General features: G+C 33.4%; 1 non-coding gene across 1 annotated transcript; it reads right to left on the reverse strand.

Annotated features, from left to right (window-relative positions):
* Positions 1–6,448: 6,448 nt before the first annotated feature.
* LOC121207662 (small nucleolar RNA R71) lies at positions 6,449–6,555 on the reverse strand. Its single transcript, XR_005902785.1, has one exon. It is a non-coding gene; the product is annotated as a small nucleolar RNA R71 (small nucleolar RNA).
* Between the last annotated feature and the right edge of the window lie 17,445 nt (positions 6,556–24,000).

Here is a 24,000-nt window from a genome sequence, read left to right on the forward strand (position 1 = left end):
ATAAGTTGCAAAACTTGCATTCTAGAAGTTTCTAGTATGAAATTGCTTTGAAATATTAATTAGGAGGTCTTAAATAGAAATTTGACCAATTTCTAAGTTATGGACAAAAATTGGACATGGATGGAATTTTTGAAAAGTTTAGTAGTAAGGGCATTTTGGTCATTTAGGGGTAAAATGAATTAAAATACAAAATTAAAAGCCAATTTTGCTCATTTTCTTCACCATGGATGTGTATACCAAGGGAGACTCCATGGATAGGGTTTTCAAGCTTTCCAAGCTCAATAGTAAGTCCGTTCTAACCCCGTTTTTCAAGTTCTTTACATTTTTGGAGTCCCGGTAACTTGATTTAGCTTATGCTAGCAATAATTCAACCTAGGGTTCATATTTGAAAAAATACCCATAGGTGAAATTTGTTTATTCTGGTGTTTTATGATACAATATGAGGTTTTAAATTATGTTATACAACTTCTGCTACTCGGTTTTAAGTGAAAACGAGCAAAAAGGCTTAATCGGTAAAAATACCTAATAGTCATAAGTATATGTTAGAGTAAGAATTTGATGTTGCCATGGAAGGGAAAAATGATCAGCATGTCATAAAACATAAGAATAAGGGATGAAGTTTAATTCCCGAGCCTAGGGGAAAAAAGTGTAATATGCAAAAGTTTAGGGGCAAAATTGTAATTTTTCCAAAGTTTGAGTTAAGGACTGTTTTGAATAGTACATTAATTAAATAAGTAAAATATGATGTTTTAGATCCCGGAAAATGAGATTTGAACCTAGAATGAGAGAAAAATCGAAAATTGGGAAAGTTGGTAAAATGGCCGTTTTAGTATCGAGGTAAGTTCATATGTATAATAAGCATTAATTTATGCATTTTTCAATGTAAATTTGATATATTTACTATGATTTCCGAGGTGTTGAAAGTATGTAAGTTGGTATGATAATAATACAGCAATAATGCTGTAATTTATATTTGAAATTTAAATTTAGTGAATTAATTGAATTATGTTAAATTAAATGTTTATGGTGCCCAGTTTATGAATTGACTTAAAAATATGTCTATGGTACATGAAGTGCATTGAATTATCATACATAAATGTGATTTCTATGATTACGGATATTATGAGAAATTGTAAGTTCATATGATTTTTAATAAGGCAATGTGTAATTTAATGTTATTGCCTTGATATTAAATGAGATGTAAGTTTATATGTAAGTAATACATCACTATTACTTGTATTATGATATTTTATAATAATATTGGAAATATTTTTGTGGATAATTACTTGATTGGTGAAATTGTTGGAAAAGAGAGAGAAATCCCGGTTGAACCTTCGGAAAGATTGGATGATACAGATGGTATGTAGCTAGGTCACATGTATGGTGTTGAGTGCACATCATGTGTACAAGAGAGCTACGAGACATTATGATGTAGCTAGGTCGCGTGGGTGATACTATGTGTACACCATGTAGACAAGAGAGCTACGAGATATATGTAGCTAGGTCGCATGCGTGATTCCAGGTGAAGGACACCATGTAGACAAGAGAGCTACGAGATAAACTGGCTAGGTCACATGGGTGGTACTAAGTGTTCACCATGTGTACAAGAGAGCCGAACTATATGATGGGTGGAGCTATGTGCTGAAACCACCAAGTATCGAGGATTGATCCGAAGTGTTCAACGGGAGACTCTCTATGTATTGCTTTGTGAGTTTTGTGATGAATAAGTACAGGAACTTGGTTATGTGAATGATGTGTTCATTAAGTGACCAGGATGTGGTAAGGTTATAAACAAGTAAGTTATACATGAGAATGATTTTATGGTGACCTTGTGATCATGGGCCTATACTTGTGATGTATGAAATGCGGTGAAAATGATTTGTGATATGTATGTTAAAATGAGGTTAATACAAAGAAAGTGTGAAAGAGTGAATTAGCAATAAAACTGTTTTGGACAGTAGTAGTGATGTGACTTTGAAAAATCACCAAAAATATTATAAATTTAATCAGAGACTGAATGAGATATCAAATTAAAGCTTAATGAGTCTTTTTTCATATAAAAGAAACAAAGCAAGCAGAGGAGTTCTATATTTTGAGATATTTATGTTTTTGTGAGACTGGTTCAGAATGATTACGTGATCCCATGTTCTGACTTTGGAAAATCACAAAAATTTGGAGAAAAATAATTAGAAGCTCAAACTTATATTTTTAAAATCCCTAATGAGTCTATTTTCAAGATAAATCAACAAGAACATTATCCGAGTTCTGTACTGTGATATAAATAATTTTTAGTGAAGAGAGGTCAGAACTGTCAGAAAGTGAAACAAGGGAAACTTTAATGAATAAAATGTACTAATTGGCTAAACAAAAAATTATGAAAATTTTATGGTGGAAAGATATATGAGTCTAGTTTCATCATAAATTTACGGATCTTAATTTGGAGCTCTGTAGCTCGAATTATAAATAATTAAGTGACTATGACTCGTGTGGACAATTTGATGTGAGAATTTATTAGTAAATTGTGAAATCGTACTTACAAGAATGCTATATACATTAAGGATGTGGAATGGTGAGGAGGACGAGGAAAAATAAATATATGTGGAATACATGGAAACTATGGTATATAAAATATTGATATAATGAAATAAATGATATGTGTTTATAAGAAAACAGAAAGAGAATGTTATGTATCATGACATGTATATATATATGACTAGTCTCAATGTAATGCTTGTTGGGTATGGAATTGAATTGAAATGTTTCAGGCAAACATGTTATTCTGCGCATTTGAATTATGGTATTTTATAAAGATATGATCTAGCTTTAAATATGAATGCTTGATGATTAAGCTGAAGATATTTGATAAGATGATAATCTTGGTATAAATGTATAAGTGGTACTATAATAAACAAGGTAAAATGAGTATGAGAGACACATGTATGATGACATACAAATGCTATGTTTGTGGTTTAATTGAGGATGTTTAATCATTAAATGAATACCATGTTATATGCTTTTGATTTTGTATAAGTGTGTAAGAGATCAAGGTTGACCAAAGCTTGGAAAATAGCCTAGGTATATTCCACACAGGCAGAGACACGACCATGTGTCTCAGTCGTGTATGGAACACGACTTTGGGACACTGGCGTGTGGAGCCTTAAAGCATGAAATTTCCAAGATTTTCGTAAGTTCTCGGTTTAGTCCCGAACCCTTTCTAAAGTATGTTTTGGGCTCCGTAAACTCAAATAAGGGACTATGTGCAAGTGAATGAACGCTTTGAAATATGAATGAAATTTTATGGCCCGTATTTTAGTTTAATGTTTGTATGTTTGTCCGGTAACACCTCGTACCTTATCCCAGCGTCGGGTACGGGTAAGGGGTGTTACAGAGATGGCTAGAATTGCTAAAAGATTACGAATTAGTGACTGACTATCATCTGGGAAAAGAAAATGTTGTTGCTTAATTGGAAACTTTCATTGATGAATCTATGATTTTTATGATGTCTGATGATGAATTATGCAAGCTTGGTGTTTGATATACATGTTTTGTAAAGTGATTTTTGACAAAAATGTCAATTGGGAAGTAATTTGAGAAAAGTATAAACTGAGGGGTTAAATTGTGAAATAAATGAAAAATATGGGCTACTAGGGACCTATAGAGAATTCGACTAGTATGAAATTAAAATAAATTGTGTGAATTTAATGCATTTGAGAAATAGAGACTAAATTGATTAAATGTGAAAGTCTAGGGACTAATATGTAAAAATGCCCAAATGTGTCTTGTGGATTAAATTGAAAGATTATGTGATTAAATGAGTTGAATTTGTTATAATATAGATCAAGAAAAGAGGAACCCGGATTTAGATTGAGGCAAGAATAAAGTACTCGAGTAATTGACTAGTTTCGCCGTTTTTACGTCCGAGGTAGGTTTGTACATGATAGACATTGTTACAATTATGTTGTTTATGCTTTAATATTGTATAAATTATATAAATGAGATGATCTTGTGTACAAAGACGAATCGATTATGTATGGCACTTAGTGTGCGTTTCGAGATAGCTTCGGTTATAAATAGCACTTAGTGTCCAAATTAGAATAGCTTCGGCTATATGTGGCATTAAGTGTGCGATACTGAGATAACTACGGTTTAATGTGATCGCACTAAGTATGCAATATCATTATAGCTTCGACTAATCATTTTGGCACTAAGTGTGCGAGTTCCTTGAGTATTGAAAGACTTCCGGATGGATTAATGTATTGAGCAAAGAGGTGAAAATGTAATAAATAAATACAGGAGAGTATAGGTACGTACGATACCTATGTGGTAGTTGATACTAAGTGTATGAAGCTTGATGGATTTGTATATATATGGTAAATGGTCATGGGTTTGAATTGAGTAATGATATAAGACTTATTAAGTGATTATTAATTGATGATTTGAATATTATAAACTGTCGAGTTTATTTAGTACGAACTTACTAAGCTATGAAGCTTACTGTATGTTATTTGTTTGTGTTTTATAAATTATTGAAGCTAGCTTAGGCATCACGGATCATCGGGAACCATCATCACACTATCGACTACTTGTTGGTATTTTTGGATGCTTGTAATTATGGTATATGGCATGTATAGGCTAGTAAGTTAATGATATGTTTTGAGTTGTGATTTTAGCCATGATATTTGGCTTGTAAACGTTGTCTTGTTTCGTATAGTTACATGGTTGTTCTTTGGTTGTTTGTAATTTGGAGTAATAATGCTTGAAGAATGACATGTTGTGTCTTGACTTTGAGATGATGAATTGGTATGTTATGACGTAAGAAATAGATGACAAAATGATGATGAAATGCATTTAGAAGTTATGTAAACTTGATGCTTTTGGCATATGGATTTGAGTAGTGAATTGTATGGTTATAAATAGCTTGAAATGTGTGTGAAATAACATGTCTTTGGCTGCCTGTAAATGTATTGAAATGGTATCATTTTAGTTGTTAGGTGTGCATGAGAAAAGGGTGGCAAATTGGCTTTGCAAATAGCCTATTTTTGTCCATACGAGCAGAGACATGGGCATGTGTCTCAGCCGTGTGTGACACACGGTCATGGTACACGGTCATGTGTCCCCTAGGGTACCCTTCGAATTAAAGTTAGTATACCTTATAGTTTTGACACGGTCTAGACACACGGGCGTGTCTATTGCTGTGTGTGGCAAACGGGCTGGCACATGGGTGTGTGGTCAGCTATGTGACCCAACTCAATAACCTCCCTATTTTTCCACGGCCATGGCACACGGGCATGTCCTCAACCGAGTGGTGCAAGTCAGTATGTATGCCTTATTTTCACACAACCTGTGTCACAGGCATACCTAATAGCCGTGTGAGGCACACGACCTCTTCAGACGGGTGTGTGACCCTTAAATCTTTGAAAACTTTCTAATTTTTCCAAAGTTTGCAAATTTTTCGGTTTAGTCCCAAACCACTTCTAAGTATGTTTTAAGGTATCGTAGGACCTTATAAGGGACAATGTGATTCATATGAATGGGTTTTGATTATGATTACACAAATCTATGATTTATGTTGTGGATAATCGGTAATGCCTCGTAACCTTATTTTGACAATGGATATGGGTTAGGGGTGTTACATTTAGCCTTTGTGGGAACAATATATTTGCTCATCATAACTATACTATTAATTGATAGGTGCACTTGCCTTAGTTGGATTTTTAGTTGGTTTCGTGGACATCAAGTTTTTTGCGTCATTGTCGCGGACTAAAATATTAGGAAAAACTTTATTTTTATTAATTTAGATAGTTTTTATTTGTATTTTAATATTTTTAATTTAATTTTTACATCTTAATTTTTTTTATTCTGACAAGTTCTTTTAGTTTATGACTAGAGAAAACCCGTTAGAACTGTTAACTTTTAATAGTAAAATTGAAAAGACTACTCGCAGAAATCATAGAGAGGTTAGAGAAGCAAAGAAAAGTCAACAAAATTTAATAGACAATCAAGAGGAAAAGGATCTCAGGATCTTACTATAGAGATGGATGATAATCAAAATAATCAGTAGCCTCTTGCACATCCTGTTCCTCTGACTATGTATGATTATGCTCAACCTACTCTTATTAGGGTTGAATCAAATATCGTCAGATTGGCTATTGCTGCAAACAATATTTAGCTTAAGCCAAACACAATTCATATGGTACAGTAATATGTCCAGTTTGATGGGTTACAAGATAAAGAACCAAATGCTTACTTGGCTAACTTTTTAGAGATTTGCAACACATTCAAGATTAATGGCATTACTGATGATGTCATACGATTAAGGTTGTTTCCATTCTCTTTGAGGAGCAACACAAAACAGTAGTTGAATTCACTTCCACGAGTATCTATCATGACTTAGGATCAAATGACTGAGAAGTTTCTATTGAAGTACTTCCCACTAACTAAAACAACTAAGTTGAGGAATGAAATCTTTTCTTTTTCTCAAATTGAGTTGGAGACATTATATGATGCATGGGAGAGATATAAGGATATTTTGAGAAAGTGTCCTCATCATGGGTTACCTTTGTGGTTACAAGTTCAAACATTTTACAATGGTTTAAATCTCTCGACTAGGCAACTAATTGATTCTGCAACTGGCGGAACATTGAATAATAAGACACTTGAGATAGCTCAAGAGTTTATTAAGGAGATGGCACTGAATAACTATAAGTGGCAAGTCATGAGAACAAAACTGATTAAAGCAGTCGGTATATTTAACATAGAAGTAGTTGCTATGTTGGCAAGTCAGGAGGAAGCACCGAGTAAGAAGATTGATGGTTTAAGTTGCAATAACACGATGAATTCGGTAATGCAATATGATGCAACTGGAGTGGGGATGATCAATCCAGAATGTTTACCCTTCGGTTCTAACATAGAGCATGAGCAAGTCAACTTTATGGGTAACAATTCTAGACTTCAAAATAACTTATATAGCAATAATTATAATCTAGGATGGAGGAATCATCCAAATTTCTCTTGGGATGGCCAAGGTAATCAAAGGTCACAACCCCTTGGGGTTTTCAGCAACCTTATCAATAGGAAAAGAAACCGAACCTTGAGGAGATGTTAGCTAAATTTATTTCGCTATCCGAAACTAGATTTTAGAACACTAAGATAGCTTCGAAAAATCATCAAGCATCGATTCATGGTCTTTAAAATCAAATTGGGCAACTTATTAAACTAGTTTCGGAGAGACAGTAAGGTAGCTTACCTAGTAACACTAAAACTAACCCGAAGGAGCAAGTCCACGCAATCACTATTCAAAGCATGGAAAGGTTAGTCGAGCTTGAAAAGAAATTGAATCTAGAAGTTGTTGGGAAAAATGATGGGGTTGAAGAAAGCAAGAAAGAGCGTAAGTCGGTGTTTAGAGAATACAAACCATGAATTCTATATCCACCAGCATTAAAGCAAGACTACATAAAAGAACAATATGATAAATTTCTTGAGTTTTTTTTAAAAAATTTCATATTAACTTACCTTTTTTTGAAACTCTCTCCAGATGCCCAAATATGTGAACTTTTTAAAGGAGAGTTAACAAATAAATGAGTTTTTATCTCCATCTTTTGTACTATTCGTTTATAGCATTTTAGTGAAATTATAATTGCTTGTGGTCTTTTATCCTCTTTGGAGGGGGTTTTCCACGTAAAATATTTATGTTCGATCATTTCAATTTTATTGTTATTTTACTTGTTCATTGCTTAAATTAGGTTTATCCCCATCAAAAGATGAAGATTTAGCTAGAGCTAATTTGGCCAATAAAAAGGGTGATGATTTCTTATTGGTGTCAACAACTGAAAACTCCGAGCTTACGTCTGAATGGATCCTGGATTTGGGGTGTTCTTTCCATAGGTGTCCCAATAGGGACTGGTTCTCCACATATAGTTCTATTCAAGGAAGAGATATATGCATGGGGAATGATTCACTCAGTAAGGTAACCAGTATTGGTACCGTTTAGATCAGGATGCATGACAAGACAATTATGACATTGTCAGATGTCAAACATGTGCTTGACTTAAAGAAAAATTTGACCTCCTTGAGAATTTTGGACTCGAAGGGTTGTAGAATTAACATCGAGTCAAGTGGTATTAAGTTATCCCATGGGGCTCTCATTTTGATGAAAGGTGAGAAGATTGGCAGTCCTTATGTTCTGAAAGGATTAACGGTGACAGGTGAAATAGGATTTCTCTTGTCTACTAAGGAGTTGAAGACGACTTTTTTGAAGCAAAGACAACTTAGTCATAAGGGGAAAAGAGTATGACAATTTCGTATAAAAGATATCCCCTTATGGATGCAGGTTTTGAAAAGATAAGGCACCGCATTCGTGTAAATCAGACTGGCATCAATTTTGATTTGGCAGTGCACAAGTCGAAGACTAAAAGACTTTCGGCTTCTAAGCACAGCTTCAACTCAATTAGTATCCTGCGTAGGTCGAGATAACCCCATGGTGGGCTTTAGGAAAGAAGACATTGTGAAAATACGAGTCAAGGTGGAGATTTGTAGAGTTATGCCTCATATTTTTCAACTTTTCTTCTTTTAGTTAAACTTTTTTTTTTAAGTTTCTCACTTAAACTCTGATAAGTATAGGTTATTTTAATATTATTTGACCTATAAATTTAGCCTATAAATAGGCCCTTTTTCCATATTAGAAAAATAACCCACTACACATTTAGGCAATAGATTTTACAAGCTTTCAGAGAATTTAGTGTTTACGTTTTAAGGGTTCTTATTTTGGGTTTTGGATTTTAGGTTTATCTCCATCTTTTGTACTCTTCGTTTTTACCATTTTAGTGAAATTATGCTTTCTGTGGTTTTTTATCCTCTTTAAAGGGGTTTCTCCACGTAAAATATTTGTGTTTGATCTTTTCAATTTCTTCGCTATTTTACTTGTTCGTTGTTTAAACCAGGTTTATCCGGAACAAAATATGTCGTTAATATATTGTATTAATTTTTTTTGTACAAGAAGAAAAAACTATGACTAGCCTTGTTTAAGCCAAATTACTTCTGACCAATCATTATGTAGCCTTTGATGGATTTCATTCGGCGGTTGCAGATAAACAATCCTGCCTGATGCCTTAAAAATGACATTGTGGTCATACCATAACAACTTGATTACCCTCTAGAAACATATGTGTAACCTAAATCGTCCAGAAGCGATGAATGAGATCTTTAATTGCTCGTAACACAGCTGAGTGGTGGACCTCCGTTGTCTCTGCTTGAATCAATTGTATAGCTGCCATTCTATCCATCTCTAGCATAACTTGTTGAAGGTCTAGGCTCTAAGCTAATTGAAGACCCTCTAACATTCCCCAAAGCTCGACATTAAGAGTAAAGAAACAACCAATATATTTAGAAAAACCAAAAATCCACTTACAATGCTTATCTAAATTACTCCCTTGGCTGAAGGGTTCCCAGTCATTGTGAACACAACACCATCAATGTTCATCTTATGCCATCCATCCTTAGCTGGATTCCATCTAATCAATTTATAAGATTTGGTTTGTCTCTGCCCAATCGATCTCACCAACTCCTTATTGAGATGAAAATACTCATCCCTCATTCTGTAACTTTCTCGAAAACGCTAATCCCCTCAATGAAATCTACATTAAACACCGAATTTTTCCTTCCAATCTATAAGTGCCAACAAATAGCACCAAATATAGTTGTCCAATCATTAACATTACAAGCGGAATACTCTAGATCTGATAGGTTAATCCTAAACCACTCCTCCAAACTAATGTTAAAAAACTCCTGTTATTTATTCCGTTTGATCACTGCCAACTATGTCGCTACAGCTAGGAAACAAAGTCTCAGTACCTAATTAATGGTTTATATCGATCGCCCACACACCTTACAACTTCCATCCGAGGTAAGATGTCACCTAACTCTTACATCATTAGTAAGTGCCTTATTAACAGATGCAAGCCAAAGGAAGACTCGTACCTTTTGAGGACCTGGTAAATGTCAAATTCAATGCCATACTTTATCTCTTCCTATAACACCTTTAACCCGTATCCATCGCCAAAATAGGGTTACAATGTGTTTCTGGAGTTTTCAAATCAAACGAACATAAATTTCAAACATTTAAAATCATATCCATAATCATATTAAAGCCAATCAAAATCATACATATTGTCCATTATACGAGCCCTTAAGGCCTTAAAAACACATTAAAAACAAAATCAAAAACTTAAAAAAATTTTCAAAAAATAGTGAAAATTTTCAACACTGTAAGGGTCACACAGCTGTGTGGCCAACCTGTGTGGGAATTCGAAGTAGGGACACACGAATGTGTCTCAGCCCGTGTTCGTACTCGTGTAACTCACTGACTTGGATCACACGACCAAGCCATACACCCATGTGCCAGGCCGTGCGTTAAGCCGTGTAACAGCCTAACTTGGAACCCTCTGAAAGCTACAAGGGACACACGACCGAGTCACCTTGTCGTATGTCACACATGGCTGAGACACACGCTCATGTCTCTACTCGTGTGAACAAAATTAGGCCATTTTACAAGCCATTTTTCTCATATATAACCACAAGTACCTACAACCACTTTTGCACCAATAAACAAGCCATCAAAAGGCATCTAATTCATACATAATCAAGCTATACAGACATGGTATAATAACACACAACCAATATGCCAAAGGCACCTCAAATGACAACATTAAAAACATCTATAACCATGTACTCAATTTGGCCAAAATAATCAATTAACTTCAAACTAAGTTGTATCAATACATACCATTGAATTCACTTACCAAAAACATAAACCATTTGGCACCAAAATTCCATTCTATAACTAGTGTCAAATAACTGCATAAATCTTACATAATAAGGTACCAATTCACCACATATTCAACATATCATAAGGCACATATACAATATGCATATTTAGGCTTTCATTCCATCTTCCAACATTCAAAAAAAACAAGCTAAACATCAACCATATTAAGATCAATAGTTACATGCCAAAACTAAGTTCATATCATCACCAAAATGCCATAACACAAGCCAAACCAAATGACCATTTCAACAACCAAAACACATGGCCAACATTAGCTAAAATTTCTATACATGCCATTATAACCAAAATAAAAACATCCAAAAATGCCGATAAAGCTAATAGATAGTGTGATATAGCTCCGACAAGCTTCCAACCCGAGCGAGCTTCCAATTCACTAGAAGACACATAAAATAACATTGAGTAAGAATAAAAGGTTAGTAAGTTTGTATAATCATAAAACAAAACTTACCATTTAGTAACATAATAGGTAATCACATAATAGGTAAGTTAACATAGCATATCCCAACCATAATTTGGCCAAAGCCTATGCATACAGATCGAACAAGTTAGCCATGCAAACATATGCATAAACCATATAAACATGGATGAGCACAATATATAATTATGTCTCATATACATGTATCATCCATTTCAATTTTTCATATACCATGTAACAACATTTTAATGTAATTCACATGTGACCTTATAATAGCCCGTATCGAACTCTTGCCATTTTGTATCAGAATAATGCCCGTTGAACCATTTAGAATATTGTTGGATACCCAAGATAGCTCACATATAGTGTGTTAACTCATATAACTATAATCCGTCAAATCTTGTACATGTATGCTCACAAGAGCTGTGAATTAGAATGCTCACACGAGCTATGGGTCGAAATGTAGCTACACAATGCTGCTCAGACAAGTTGTGGAGTATCCACAACACATGCTAGACCTCAGCCATCGGTAGGATGTTCAAGACCAACACCCGAATCATGTAAACCCTAATAACATGTCATTCGTATCCTACGAATTCCTAAGGTTCAAATGGGACTCGGTAATTGTCGTACGTCGTTGGATATGCAATCATATATACATATGGCAATTCATAATTCATGTATAAATCAATATAAAACATATAAACACAATTTAATCATACGAATTTACCTCAACGAGTAAATACAAATACGGAGGCGACTAATCCGAGACTTTATTTTTGCCCCGATCTAAAGCCGTACGAGGTCTGTCTTAATCTATACGGATAAATTTAGCTCAATTCAATAAGTAATTTATTCAATTTAACCGAAAATCATATTTGAAAAATTATTATTTTGACCCTATACTTTTAATTTCTTTTAATTTAGTCCCTAGCTCATAAAAATGGAAATTTATGCAATTTCACCACAACCCATCATAGCTAAATATCAATTAGGTCCCTAGCAAGCCCTATATTTCATTTATTTCATAATTTTACCATGTAAAAATTTCTATTTTTCAATCTAGCCCCTATTTGACAATTTCATAAAAAATCTCTTAACAAAAGTTGTTTATCTAACAACAACTATCCATTTTCTTCCATCAAACATAAAAAAAATTATATTAATTCATGGAAAAGCTCTAATACTTTAACAGTTTTACAAATTAGTCTCCGAGCTAGCTAGATTAAGCCACAGCGATCTCGAAAACATAAAAATCATTAAAAACGAGACAAAAATCACTTACAATCAAGCAAGGAGAAGTTGCCAAAATTAAAATCTCAACAATGGCTTTCGAAATCCTAACATTCGGTTGAAGTTGAAGAATAAAGATGAAAGCTTGTTTTTATTTTATTGAATTTGAACTTTAATTACTAATTACCCAAATTAACCTTAAAAATTATTCAAAATTTCAATAATGCCAAACCATGCTCATCCACTAACACATTTTTCGTCTACTTACCATATAAGGACTTAAACTTTAAATTTTTATAGCTACTTAATACTTTTAGCTACTATAACTTAACTTTTGCACTTTAAGTGATTTAGTCCTTTTTATCAAATTAAGCATGTAAATGGTAAAATTTCTTAACGAAATTTTTATATAGTAGTATTGTTATGTTGTAGACAATAAAATAGTAGTAAAATAATTTTTTTGACTTCAAATTTATGGTCTCGAAACTACTGTTTAGATTTCACTAAAAATAGGCTATTACAACTCTCCCTCTAAAGGGATTTTCATTCCCGAAAGTCTTACCAGAAAAGAGGTTTGGATATTGTTTTCTCATAGCTTCCTCAGGTTCCCAGGTGGCTTTTTCTATAACATGTTGTTGCTAGAGAACTTTTACTAAAGATATGTTCTTACTTCTCAATTCTTTCACCTCTCGTGCCAGAATCTTGATTGGTTCCTCATTGTACGACATATCAGGTTGAATCTCAACATCCATCGGGGTGATAACATGTGAAGGGTCAGATTGGTACCATTGTAATATAGACACATGAAAGACATTATGAATATTTTCTAATTCTGGCGGTAAAGCTAATTGATACACAATAGGTCTGATTCTTTTAGTAATCTCATACGGCCCAATAAATCGCGGACTTAGCTTCCCTTTGCGACCGATCCGAGGAACTTTCTTCTAAGGCAGTACTTTCAAGAATACTCTATTACCAACTTGAAATTTTATGTCTTTACATTAAGATCCGTATATGGTTTCTGACGATCTGAAGCTGCTTTAAAACTATTTCAAATCACTTTTACTTTTTCTTCAGTCTCACGAATCAAATCAACTCTGTGAATCTTTTTCTTACTGAGCTCAGTTTAGCATAATGGAGTTCAAAATTTATGACCATACAATGCTTCATGCGATGCCATCTTTATGCTCGACTGAAAACTGTTATTATACACGAATTCAGCCAACGATAAATATATCTCCCAATTGCCTTCAAACTCTAATACACAACAACTGTAATAGCCCAAAATTGGGTCTAGTTGGAACAGAGGTTTCAGGACCACAAAATCCGAGATATAAATAATTATTTTATGATTATTTTGAGGTCTATGATATGATTTCATGATTGTGTGAAAATTTCGTGAAGAAATTCTATGCATAAAGTGCTCAATTTGAAGTTAGGGACTAAATTGAATAAGTTACAAAACTTGCATTCTAGAAGTTTCTAGTATGAAATTGCTTTGAAATATTAATTAGGAAGTCTTAAATAAAAATTTTACCAATTTCTAAGTGATGGACAAAAATTGGACATGGATGGAATTTTTGAAAGTTTAGTAAGGAAGGGCATTTTGGTCATTTGGTAATTAAAAGAAATAAAAAGGGAAAATAAAGCCAAAATTGACTCATCTTTTTCTTGGAGGCTGAAATTAGCATGGGGGAAGCCATGGATAGGGTTTTCAAGCTTTCCAAGCTCAATAGTAAGTCCGTTCTAACCCCGTTTTTCAAGTTCTTTACGTTTTTAGAATCCCGGTAATTTGATTAAGCTTATTCTAGCAATAATTTAAGCTAGGGTTCATATTTGGAAAAATACGCATAGGTGAAATGTGTTTATTTTTCTATTTTATGATAGAATATGAGGTTTTAAATTATGTTAGACAACTTGTGCTACTCAGTTTTGAGTGAAAACGAGTAAAAGGGCTTAATTGGTAAAAATACCTAATTGTCATAAGTATATGTTAGAGTGAGAATTTGATGTTTCCATAGAAGGGAAAAGTGATCAGTGTGTCATAAAACATAAGAATAAGGGATGCAGTTTAATTCCCAAGCCTAGGCGCAAAAGTGTAAATATGCAAAAGTTTAGGGGCAAAATTGTAATTTTTCCAAAGTTTGAGTTAATGACTGTTTTGAATAGTAAATTAATTAAATAAGTAAAATATGATGTTTTAGATCCTGAAAAATGAGATTTGAACCTAGAATGAGAGAAAAATCAAAAATTGGGAAAGTTGGTAAAATGGTCATTTTAGTATCGAGGTAAGTTCATATGTATAATAAGCATTAATTTATGCATGTTTCAATGTAAAATTATATAATTATTATGATTTCCGAGATGTTGAAAGTATGTAAGTTGGTATGATAATAATACAGCAATAATGTTGTAATTTATATTTGAAAGTTAAATTTAGTAAATTAATTGAATTATGTTAAATTAAATGATTATGGTGCCAAGTTTATGAATTGATTTAAAAATATGTCTATGGTACATGAAGTGCATTTAATTATCATACATAAATGTGATTTCTATAATTATGGATATTATGGGAAATTGTAAGTTCATATGATTTTTAATAAGGCAATGTGTAATTTAATGTTATTGACTCGATATTAAATGAGATGTAAGTTTATATGTAAGTAATACATCAATATTACTTGTATTATGATATTTTATAATAATATTGGAAATATGTTTGTGGATAATTACTTGATTAGTGAAATTGTTGGAAAAGAGAGACAAATCCCGGTTGAACCTTCGGAAAGATTGGATGAGACAGATAGTATGTAGCTAGGTCACATGTATGGGGCTGAGTGCACATCATGTGTACAAGAGAGCTACAAGACATTATGATGTAGCTAGGTCGCATGGGTGATACTATGTGTACACCATGTAGACAAGAGAGCTACGGGATATTTGTAGCTAGGTCGCATGCGTGGTTCCAGGTGAAGGACACCATGTAGACAAGAGAGCTACGAGATAAATTCGCTAGGTCACATGGGTGGTACTGAGTGTTCAGTATCTGTACAAGAGAGCCGAACTATATGATGGGTGGAGCTATGTGCTGAAACCACCAAGTATCGAGGATTGATCCGAAGTGTTCAACGAGAGACTCTCTATGTATTGCTTTGTGAGTTTTGTGATGAATAAGTGCAAGAACTTGGATATGTGAATGATGTGTTCATTAAGTGACCAGGATTTGGTAAGGTTATAAACAAGTAAGTTATACATGAGGATGATTTTCTGGTTACCTTGTGATCATGGGCCTATACTTGTGATGTATGAAATGTGGTAAAACTGATTTGTGATATGTATGTTAAAATGAGGTTAATACAAAGAAAGTGTGAAAGAGTGAAAGAGTGAATTAGCAATAAAACTGTTTTGGACAGTAGCAGTGATGTGATTTGATAAATCACCAAAAATAGTAGAAATTGAAACAGAGACTTAATGAGATATAAAATTAAATCTTAATGAGTCTATTTTTATATAAAAGAAACAGAACAAGAAAAGGAGTTCTATATTTTGAGATATTTATGTTTTTGTGATACTGGTTCAGAATGATTACGTGATCCCCTGTTCTGAATTTTGAAAATCACAAAAATTTGGATAAAAATAATTAGAGGCTTAAAATTATATTTTTAAAATCCCTAATGAGTCTATTTTCAAGATAAATCAACAAGAACATTATCCGAGTTCTGTACTGTGAGATAATTAATTTTTAGTGAAGAGAGGTCAGAACTGTCAGAAAGTGAAACAGGGGAAATTTTAATGAATAAACTGTACTAATTGGCTAAACCAAAAATTATGAAAATTTTATGGTGGAAAGATATGTGAGTCTATTTTCAGGTGAAATTTATGGATCTTAATTTGGAGCACTGTAGCTTGAATTATAAATAATTAAGTGACTATGACTCGTGTGGACAGTTTGATGTGAGCATTTATTAGTAAATTGTGAAATCGTACTTACAAGAATGCTATATACATTAAGGATGTGGAATGGAGAGGAGGAGGAGGAGGAAAATAAATATATGTGGAATACATGGAAACTATGGTATATAAAATATTGATATAATGAAATAAATGATGTGTTTATAAGAAAACAGAAAGAGAATGATATGTATCATGACATGTATATATATATGACTGTCTCAATGTAATGCTTGTTGGGTATGGAGTTGAATTGAAACTTTTCAGGCAAATATGTTATTTTGCACATCTGAATTGTGGTATTTTATAAAGATATGATCTAGCTTTAAATATGAATGCTTGATGATTAAGCTGAAGATATTTGGTAAGATGATAATCTTGGTATAAATGTATAAGTGGTACTATAATACACAAGGTAAAATGAGTATGGGAGACACATGTATGATGATATACAAATGCTATGTTTGTGGTTTAATTGAGAATATTTAATCATTAAATGAATACCATGTTATATGCTTTTGATTTTGTATAAGTGTGTAAGAGATTAAGGTTGACCAAAGCTTGGAAAATAGCCTAGGTATATTCCACACAGGCAGAGACACGACCATGTGTCTCAGCCGTGTATGGACACGACTTTGGGACATGCGCGTGTGGAGCCTTAAAGCATGAAATTTCCAAGATTTTCGTAATTTCTTGGTTTAGTCCTAAACCCTTTCTAAAGTATGTTTTGGGCTTCGTAGACTCAAATAAAGGACTATGTGTAAGTGAATGAACGTTTTGAAATATGAATGAAATTTTATGGCCCGTATTTTAGTTTAATGTTTGTATGTTTGTCTGGTAATGCCTCGTACCTTATCCCGACCTCGGGTACGGGTAAGGGGTGTTACAACAACGAAGCATATCCTCGAGAATTTGAATTACTCGCTCGGATTGTCCATCGGTCTAAGGATGAAATGCAGTGCTAAAATACAATCACGTACCTAGAGCTTCCTATAACTTTCTCTATAATTGTGATGTAAACCGTGAATCTCTATCTGAAATAATGGAAACTGGCACCCTGTGTAATCTAACAATCTCAGAAACATGTAACTCAACTAATCTCTCAAGGAAGTAATCTGTATGTACCGGAATAAAATGTGCAGATTTCGCTAGATGATCAACAACAACCAAATTACAACTTTCTTTCTCAGAGATAAGGGTAAACCTAATACAAAGTACATAGTAACTCGATCTCATTCCCACTCCGGTATCATCACTGGCTGCAATAATCCAGAAGGTACCTAATGTTCAACTTTAACTTGCTGACATATCAGACATCTTGATACAAAGTAAAAAATCTCACATTTCATTCCCAACCACCTGTACATCTGTTTCAAATCATTTTACATTTTATTACTTCCCGGATGAACAAATAAGCTACCACTATAAGCTTCATGCAAGATTCTCTTAATGAGCTCTGTTTTCTTCATACGTAAATTCTACCTCTGAAACAAACAATCATCGTGTCCTATCTAGATTTCTGAATCAAAAGTTGACTCACTCTGTGCCCGTTTTGTAACGCCCCGTACCCGAGACCGTTGCCGGAGTCGAACACGAGGTGTTAACGGACTTAATTCATTTACTTACACAGTTTATTTTAAAATTTCCAGACAAGCTAGTTAACTGCATCACAATCACTTTAAAAATCATATCTCGAGTTCCAAAACTCGAAAACCGATTCCATAAATATTTCCTGAAACTAGAATCATATGTCCATCCACAAAGTTTTTTCTAGAATTTTTGGTTGGGTCAATTAGTACAGTTTATTAGTTAAAGTCTCCCCTGTTTTCAGGGTTCGACTACTCTGACCTTCATGCATTACGACTTAAATATCTCCCTGTACAGAGCTTCAATACTTATTCCGTTTGTTTCTAATGAAACTAGACTCCAAAAGGAATCCATACATATAAAGTATGAGGTCTAATTGTCTCTGGTTAATTTATGGTAAATTTTCAAAATCAGGACAGGGGATCTAGAAAACGCCCTGGCACTGTTTCACGAAAACTTAAAAATCTAATAAAATACGGCTCATATGGTCATTTAATTTCTTTCATATGAAAATAGACTCATCAAGATTCGATTACATAATTTATTCACAATTTAATTCCATTCCTTCTATTTTTAGTGATTTTTCAAACTTATATCACTGCTGCTGTCAGCATCTATTTTAAGGTAAATTTTACCTATTTCATAATTTTCCATGAATCCATTAGTAAATTGACATACATTATTTTCAAGTATTATCACGATTAGCCATGACGTACGTAGCCCCAATAGGACCGTGATCGGCCATTCCAATGGCTAGTCTTTACCAAACATTTCCACACCACTTAATAACCATATCATAAGACCGTAATGATATACTTCAAAATATACGAGCCATTTTCGCATGGCTATACGAATATACATTACCAAAAGATACTTAATTAACAACAAGGGACAGCCCTATACATGCCATTATCAAAATTCAACTAAAAGAGTACCAAAAGGGCTTAGATAGTGTGGACGACTTCGACTTTGACACTCCCGAGTCTGATAGTTGACGAACAAAATCTATAAAACAGAGAATCAAAGCAATGGAATAAGCATTTTAATGCTTAGTAAGTTTAAGTAATGAAATTATTTACGACTAAAGTATAGCGTTCATATGACTAAATGAATAACTGCATATACGCATATTCCCAAAATCACACTTACTTCACGCTTCAACCAGTATATTCATACACAAGGGATCAAACCTAACTAAGGCTGGAAGTTTGTTAATCAATTGAGCGAATACTGTTTAAAAGAAAATCAACTTTCCGACGCATATACGAAACATACCTTATTGTTTGGATTTTATGAGTGTATTAATTGAAATTATTACAGCAAGATCGCTCATTTCCAAACCCAAGTACCTTCAGGATTTAACTGGATATAGCAAATCGCACAAATGCCTTCGGGACTTAGCCCGGATATAGTAACTCGCACAAATGCCTTCGGGACTTAACCCGGATATAGTCACTAGCACAAAGTGCCTTCGGGTCTTAGCCCGGATATCATCCGAATAATCATGCACATATATCAATAAATCATAACACATCTATTTTTCATTTTCGTTACTAGAACTCAAACACAAGACACTTATCAACCATTACCATTTTCGGTTCAATAGCCACATACAAAGAGCATGATCTCTTTACACATTCGGCTACTAGTCATAGTATAAACTAATTACCTCGATATATAATTCAAGTAGAATCATTATATCATCGTTTATTTGTTATGATTATATGTCATGGCTTAATCAAATCATAGACTAAGTTCCATCACTCAAAGACTTACCTCGGATGTTGTCGAACGACTTCAGCTGCTATTCGATTACTTTTTCCTTTCCTTTATCAGATTTAGTTCCCCTTTGCTCTTGAGCTTAATTTAACAAATAAATTGATTTAATCATTCTGAAGATCAAAGAGAAATTCAAGGTACTTAACCCTTATATATATATATTAGACATTAGAGTCATCACACGGGTACAAAACATAGCCGCAAAAGTCTTTAGCATAAATACCTATAATAACATCCAAATCATTAATTTTGTTAACACACGCATAACACATAAAGTTAACTAAAGCTATATTCCATTATAAGGTAGTATCCTTAAAGAGCTCATACCATGACTATACCTAACCGAATTCAAGTAAAGAATTTAGTACAATCACACATATTCACTAATGTTTAATTCTAGCATGCTTTCATATCTTATATACCTCATTCGGCCCTAACCGCTCAACTTAACTTATATATACAAATTCCATCTCGAAATTAAAAGTAGCAAAAATTCAATTAGGTTACAATAATGCCCATTAATGACCGAATTACTCAATCACATCTATAACCGATTTTCTATCTTGTTCATATTAATAGCCAATATCAACATTAATGCCGAATGCTTAAGCACAACTAAACTAAAAATTTACCCAACATCATTTTAATTTTCCATTTCCTACTCTTCAAATTATCAATTACAAGGTGATTACATCTATTTATTAAACCAAACTTGGTAGCACACAAAATTCCTTAACCGAATGTTATAAACCCAAGCCACACATATTGTTCATTAAGACCCTTCAATGGCCACATTCGGCACCTCCCTATGAACAAACCAATTTCAAACTTCAAGAAAAAGAAAAGAAATATATGTACTAAGAGCTTCAACTACTTGGCCGAATATCAAACCTCCAAACAACCAAAACTTAATCCATGGAATGAATAGAACTTGAACTAATCACCTTATTTATGCATAAATTTTTAAGAATTTCAAAGTACTTACCTCTTCCTAAACATCAACCAGGCCGAACATGAAACAAGAGAATTCTTTTCTTCTTCCTCCCTCAAGTCACGGCAATGGAGGAGTAAGGATGAAACAACTTTGGTTTCTCCTCCCACTCACCTCATGTTTTATTATTCTTAATTCATTATTTTATTTTGTAAACTAAAATGTTAATAGAAAAATACATATTATCAATAAGAGCCCATACCATGGCCGGCCACTACTTATCATAAATGGAAATTTGACATGCAAATCCATCATTTTTACAACATGCATTAATAGATCCTTATAGATTAACCTATCACATTTCAAAAGTGTCACACATAAGTCCTATTAACTAAACTCACAAGCAATCGACAAAATCGAAGCTTAAAACTTTCACACATTCATATTCACATATTTTAGACAAAAAATATCATATTCAAATACTTCGGTGACTCGATTTAGCGGTCCTGAAACCACTTTTTGACTAGGGTCAATTTAGGGCTGTCACACGTTTAGTTAGCAACTCATCATCACTTCTAAGCTTCACAGATCTGCTGTAAAAACATTGGTCTAGGTTTCAACTCAGCTAAGATTGAACCATCGTCAGATAGTTTTAGTCGCGTATTCATCACTCACAGAGAAAATAAAGACCTTCTACTCAAAGCATTAGCAACTACATTAGCTTTTCCCAGATGATAATCAATGATTAACTCATAATCTTTTAACAGTTCAAGCTATCTGTGCTATCTTAGATTGGTAAATATATGACATTTTTCACCGAACAAATAGTGTCGCCAAATTTTTAGCACAAACACAATAGCTGCCAACTCTAGATCGTGTGTCGAATAATTATTTTCATGCGGCTTTAACTGTTTGGAAGCATAAGATATTACTTCAAACTAGGTTGTATCAATACATACCACTGAATTCACTTCCCAAAAAAACAAACCATTTGGTACCAAAATGCCATTTATAACTGGTGTCAAATAACCATATAAATCATACATAATAAGGTACCAATTTACCACATATTCAACATATCGCAAGGCACATGTACAATATGCATATTTAGGCTTTCATTCCATCTTCCAACATTCAAACAAAACAAGCCTAACATCAACCATATTAAGATCAATAGTTACATGCAAAAACTAAGTTCATTTCATCATCAAAATGCCATAACACGAGCCAAACCAAATGGTCATTTCAATAACCAAAACACATGGCCAATTAGCCAAAATTTCTATACATGCCATTATAACCAAAATCAAAACATCCAAAAATACCGATAAAGTCGATGGATAGTGTAATATAGCTCCGACAAGCTTCCAACCTGAACGAGCTTCCGATTCACTAAAAGACACAGAAAATAACACCGAGTAAGCATAAAAGAATAGTAAGTTCATATAAGCATAAAAGATTAGTAAGTTTGTATAATCAGAAAACAAAACTTACCATTTAGTCACATAATAGATAAGTTAACATAGCATATTCCAACCATAATTTGGCCAAAGCCTATGCATATACATCAAACAAGTTAGCCATGTGAACATATACATAAACCATATAAACACGGATGAGCACAACATATAATTATGTTTCATATACATGTATCATCCATTTCAATTTTCCATATACCATGTAACAACATTTCAATGTAATTCACATGTATCCTTGTAATATTTTGTACTGAACTCTTACCATTTTGTATCAAAATAATGCCCATTGAATCATTTAGAATATCGTTGGATACCCAAGATAGCTCACACATAGTGTGCTAACTCATATAACTATAATCCTTCAAATCATGTACATGTATGCTCACACGAGCTGTGAATCAGAATGCTCACATGAGCTGTGAATATGGCCTACTCACACAAGTTGTGGAGTATCCGCAACACATGCCCGACCTCAGCCATCAGTAGGACAGTTAAGACCAGCACCCGAATCATGTAAACCCTAATGACATGTCATTCGTATCCTATGAATTCCTAAGGTTCAAATAAGGCTCGATAATCATCGTATGTCAATGGATATGCAATCGTATATACATATGGTGTAACATTCCGAATTAGAGCCTAGTCGAAACAATGGTTTTGAGACCACAAATTTGAAATAGAAATAAATATTTTATGATAATTACAAGTTCTATGATATGATTCCATGCTTGTGTGAAAATTTCATGAAGAAATTTTATGAGTAAAGTGTCCAATTTAACTTTAGGGACTAAATTAAATAAGTGGAAAAGTATGTGTTTCTAGAAGCTTTTAGTATGAAATAGCTTTGGATTATTAATTAGAGGTCCTTAAATAGAAATTTTCCCAATTTCTATTTTTTATGGACAAAAATGGGCATGCATGGATAAAATTTGAAAGTTTAGTGAAAAAGGCATTTTGGTCATTTGGTTAATAAAATAATAAAAAGGGAAGAATCAAGCAAAATTTTCTCATCTTCTCCATGCCATGCCGAAATTCTCAAGCTCTCCGTAGCTAGGGTTTTTCAACTTTTCAAGCTTGATTTTAACTGCTCACTAGCCCTTTTTTTATGTTCTTTACATTTTTGAAGTCCATAAGGCATGATTTATCCATTTTTAGCCATATTTTGAGCTAGGGTTTGTGTATGAAATTTGATCCATGTGTGACATGTTTTTATTTTGATGTCTAATGGAAGAATATGAAAGTTTGATGTGTGTTTAACATTTTTTACTAAGTGGTTATTTATAGAAATGAATGGAAAGGACTTGTTTGTAAAAAAGGTATAAAAATGAGTAGTAAAATGTGAAATAAAGGAAAACATGAGCTAATATGAGCATGGAATAGGTTTGACTAGGTTTGGATAACAAAGAAAATGAACACATTCCATTTTACGAGCCTAGGGACTAATTTGTAAATATGTGAAAGTTTAGGGGCAAAACTATAATTTTACCTAAATATAGTTTTTGGACTGATTTGAATAATGTGATGATTAAATGAGCTAAATTTGTTATTATAGGTCACGAAAAACAGAGTCCAAACCTAAACAGGGAAAAGAACAAGATTTTGGACTAAATCGAATTAATTGTCCATATTTTGTACCGGGGTAAGTTCATGTGTAAATAATGCAATGATCTATCATGTTTGAGTGTTTTATTTATGTATGAATCTCTATGTTTAATTATTATGACGTGTGTATGAACAACTTTACTGCCTATGAGCATGACTTTGTGAACGAGCTCGACGA

This window comes from Gossypium hirsutum, chromosome A01 (genome assembly GCF_007990345.1).
Source record: "Gossypium hirsutum isolate 1008001.06 chromosome A01, Gossypium_hirsutum_v2.1, whole genome shotgun sequence".
Lineage (NCBI taxonomy): Eukaryota > Viridiplantae > Streptophyta > Magnoliopsida > Malvales > Malvaceae > Gossypium > Gossypium hirsutum.